Source organism: Chenopodium album, chromosome 20 (genome assembly GCF_948465745.1).
Source record: "Chenopodium album chromosome 20, dcCheAlbu1.1, whole genome shotgun sequence".
Lineage (NCBI taxonomy): Eukaryota > Viridiplantae > Streptophyta > Magnoliopsida > Caryophyllales > Amaranthaceae > Chenopodium > Chenopodium album.
The window spans coordinates 17,310,938-17,315,871 of record NC_137853.1 but is presented as its reverse complement, the minus strand read 5'-3'; the positions used below and the strand labels follow the sequence as shown (position 1 = coordinate 17,315,871).

Below are 4,934 nucleotides of genomic sequence, written 5' to 3'. Positions count from 1 at the left end.
CCTTTTGACACTAACTGAGTAACCCCTTATAATACTGAACGAGTAACCTCTATAACTTTGACAAAGTAAATCCCGGCCATAATAGCAAGCCAGAACGAGTGTTCGCATATTACTAACACTCGGTAGCATAGCTAAGCAGACTTTTGCAAAGCAAATCATCAAACTACAAGTACACAATAAACAATAACAACTCAAAAGATTGAGGTCTAAGTTAACATCAAAATCAACTTCCCGTATTTTAAATATATTTTTTCCTATATTATATATAAATATATCTCTAATATAATATATATCCCGTGCATTTTGCACGGGTACACTAGTTTTTTTTAATCTATGAGACTTCCTCGTAAAATATGACTAGCGGCAAAACAATTGGAGATTGAGAGAATACTGTTTGTATTTCGACAGCGAACACAAATCAACTTGTGAAGGATCATTCATAAATAATAATGCACAAAGAAGTAAAGAACTACGATGTATATGCTTCTTAATCAAATCTATGCAAAGTTATAGCTTTTTGTTCACATTATACTCTTTCTACACTTCACTTTTAATCCTTTCTCTCCCTCCATTCCTTTTTATACCACAATCAATATCTCCTGGGTGCTATTTTTTCTAAGGTACGAATTTATACTTTTGTATTTATTCATCTTCTTTGAGTTTCTCACAACCAGTGAATTACTCTGCTTATTCTTTAATACTGTTCTTACATGTAGTACAAATTCATACTTTAGTTGTGTGATTCAACATTTGGCTTTCTTGGAATTTGGGTCGATTTATTTGATTTATTTTTGTTAAATTGAAAAAATTTGAATCGAATGGATCCCAGAGTTCATGACTATGTTGGATTAGCAAATGGAATTAGATTTCAGTCAGTTAATGATCATGGGTTTCCTGTATATTCAAATTATAATTATGATTATGTGAATGAATTACCCAATTTGGGAAATGGTTTAGTTGGTCATAATAATTACATCAGTGATGCTGGAGATGTTAATTTCAATATCTCTGATACAAGTACAAGAGATTTATCTTCAATTTCTAGTGTTACTGAGGATAATTTGAATGAAGAATATGATTTTTCGGATTCTGTTTTGACATACATTAATCAAATTTTAATGGAAGAAGATGTTGAGGGTAAAGGTTGTATGCTTCAGGAATCATTACAGCATCAAGCTGTTCAGGATGCTGAGAAATCTTTGTATGAGGTTATTGGAAAGAGTTTTTTGGTTGAGCGCGATTCACACCCAAACCCGTCTTACTTTTGTTCCAATTTGAACAACCCGGATAGCTGTTCTTATGATGATTCGTATAGGTGTTACAATGATGTTAGTATTGATAGCAATAGCTATTTGATTGATTCCAGCTGGGGTTATGAAAAGGGGGAGTTTTGTGGTTCTGATGTTGAGAATGGTTTTCCTGTTTACCAATTGCCAGTGTCGTCAAATAGCTCAACTAGTGCTAGCTATGACAATGATGGGGGATTAGTCGATTCTCAGATAAATTCTTTTGGGGTCTCTGGCCTGTGTACCGAGAGTCAGTCTATTTATCAGTTTAATAAAGGAGTTGAGGAAGCGAATAAGTTCCTTCCTATTCAAAGTGACTTTCTTTTCAGTGCCAATACGAATGTATCAATTAAGAATACAGAGGAGAAGTGTAATGAATCATTAGTAAATCCAGCTGTGAATAATGGTGAGGATGATATCAGGGATGAATGTCGGGGAAGGAAGCATGCTTTTGGGGATACTGAAGAAGAGAGGTTGTCTAAACAGGCTGCTATATATGATGACTCCAAGGTACGCTCAGATATGTTTGACAAGGTTCTCTTGCATCATGGTGGTGATAAAAATGAGCTTGTTGTTTCTCTTAGAACAAACTTGCAAACAGCTGCTACCAAGAAGACAGAGCAAAATGATGAGTCAAAAAGTGGTCCAAAAGGCCGTCGTAAGAGACAAGGTGGACGCAAAGAAGTGGTGGATTTGAGAACACTTCTTACAACCTGTGCACAATCTGTTGCAGCTGATGACCGCAGAACTGCATATGACTTTCTAAAGCAGATCAGGCAGCACTCATCTCCACTGGGCGATGGAAATCAGAGATTGGCCCATTATGTGGCTGATGGACTTGAGGCTCGTTTGGCTGGTACTGGAAGCCAGATTTACAAAGGTCTTACTAGCAAGAGAACAACTGCTGCAGATGTATTAAAAGCATACCTTTTGTATCTTGCAGCATGTCCATTCAGGAAGCTGTCCAATTTTTTCTCAAACAAGTCTATTGCAAAGAGAACAAGAAAAGCTTCTAAGATCCACATCATAGATTTTGGCATCCTTTATGGGTTTCAGTGGCCAACTTTTATTCAAAGACAATCAATGAGAGAGGGTGGACCACCGAGAATTAAGATTACTGGCATAGATTTTCCACAACCAGGTTTCAGACCTGCTGAAAGGGTTGAGGAGACTGGTCGTCGGTTGGAGAATTATGCGCAGGAGTTTAAAGTTCCTTTCGAGTACCGTGCAATTGCAAAGAGATGGGATACCATTCAACTAGAGGATTTCGACATTGATGAGGGTGAGGTACTTATTGTCAATTGTATCTATCGATTGAAAAACTTGCCCGATGAAACCGTGTCTGTTGAAAGTTCTAGAAACAAGGCTCTCAAATTGATTAGAAAACTTAATCCTGATGTTTTCATCAATGGTGTGGTTAATGGCTCTTACAGTGCACCCTACTTTGTCACCCGATTTAGAGAGGCTCTTTTTCATTTCTCAGCACAGTTTGATATGCTTGAAACTATTGTGCCCCGTGAGTATAGTGAGAGGATGCTGATTGAAAGAGATCTTCTTGCCAGAGAAGCCCTCAATGTTGTAGCTTGTGAGGGTTGGGAGAGGGTAGAGAGACCAGAGACATATAAGCAGTGGAAGATACGTATTATCAGAGCCGGATTTACACAACTTCCCCTAGACTCGGAGATCAAGGAGAGGGCTTTGTTGCAGGTTCACTCAGCTTACCACAAGGATTTTATGATTGATGAAGACAGTCGATGGCTTCTTCTAGGATGGAAAGGACGGGTACTCTTTGCCTTGAGCACATGGCAACCTACTTAAATACTGCCAGCACTAAAGGCAAATAGTCTCATGTGATAGACTATATTTCTACAGATCGTTACTCGCAGCCAAGCAATCCATCGGGAGCTCCTCTTCTACAATCAAGAAAATATCATGCCCCTCACCCTCCCATACCCCCCCTGGTTTTCATGAAAGTTTACACAGATGACTCTTGAATTTTCCATTGACAAGTCAAGAGGCTGTGTCATCAGATGTGAAAAAAGGTGTATGGCATATGGGCTTCTCTATTTGATTCAATTGACCTGCTGCTGCGATGGAGCTTATGCGATTTGAGAGGATCTCATGATTGCTAAAGACCTGTAAATTGAACTGGAGTTGGAACTGGATGCAGAAGCTCTATAGCTCATTATGGAAAATGCAGTTTAGAATCCAAGATTCCAAGCCATAAAATTAATGCCGTAGCTGTGACTTTTCAAGGAAGATTGCACTGTTGTGTTCCTGCATTCTTAAAGAGCTACTTATACCGAAGCACATGTCTTAGGTAATATCGAATGGATGATGGACAAAGAAACATTGTACCACTACAAAGCTTCTTGATAAAGTGGCAGATGAACATTGGCAGACTCACCTAGCTGGTAACAGTGGTAATGAGACTATAATAGTTGATCTGTACCTTTTTTTTTTTTTGTCTTTATATTGTTAAATGTGTATGAACATGTTAGTTGATTTTATAATTCTTACAGGCTTTCAGTTTCCTAATGATCTCTCTCAAGATTGTTTTGAACTGTTAATGTAATGTTCTAAGAATAAATTTCTAAGCAGTGGGCACATATATTTGTTGCTTGGTAATGTGTGGCACAAAATTGTTATGTGAAAGGAAGGATTGTTGAATTTCATATCTATATGGGGCCATCTAAGTAAAGCTTGCCTTTTACCTTTCCTCTATTTATGGTCAATTTCGATCAAAGCTGGTTTGTCCTATTTGCAAAAGGGTCTCAGTCACTTTTGATCCGTTTATGTACCTGTCGCTTCCTTTGCCTTCAAAAACTATGCGAACCATGACTGTTACTCTTTGATCACTGACGGAAGTGTGCTTCCATCATCTCAAACTGTAACGGTACCCAAGTATGGAAGGTGCAAGGATCTTATTCAAGCCCTCAGCACAGCTGTTTCATAGCGAGATGATGAAACTCTCTTTGTGGCTGAGGTATTTTGCATAATCTGCTGATTGATTTTGCCATTGAAATCATCCAACTGTTTATTAATAATTTAGTTTATAGTTGCTTTGTTCCCTTGTATCTTAAACATTATTATACAAATTATTTATTACTTGGGATTTCATCATGCCCAAGTAACTTTTTCCATGTAAAACTTCTTTCTGTTTCATTTAAAGTGGTGACTAGTGTATGGATGGGTTAGGAAAAAGTGCAAGTTTGAAATTTTGCAAAGACACATAGCTTAGTTATTACATGACCCTAAATTTTTGCGATTGTCAGAGACAGCTGCTGCTTTAGCTCAACTTGCAAATTACTGTCTACTTAAAGTTACTGATGCATATCTCCCTGATTAAGGTTTTTTGAATGAAAATTGCTGTTCCCAATTAGTTTATTTTTTGGTTAATTTTTTATTTTATTTTATTCATCAGTTAGAATTGGGAATTATAATTTTTTATTTCATCAGTTGTTCAGTAGTGCCCAGTTACTCACGGCGAATTTTTTTTACCGTTTCTCTCACGTGCCACATAGGACTTGCTAGTATTTTATTATATTTTGTAAATGTTGGGGTTAGTGGGCGAAGTAACGGTGTCAAGTGTCTCCCCTCCCCCCCCCCCCCCCCAACTTTTGCTCCTCCTCTTCATTCTCTCTCCAC

The 4,934-nt window shown here is 37.7% G+C and overlaps 1 pseudogene; it reads left to right on the top strand.

Moving 5' to 3' along the window:
- Positions 1-423: 423 nt before the first annotated feature.
- Positions 424-3,977, top strand: LOC145597949 (scarecrow-like protein 9 pseudogene; annotated as a pseudogene).
- The last annotated feature ends 957 nt before the right edge of the window (positions 3,978-4,934 follow it).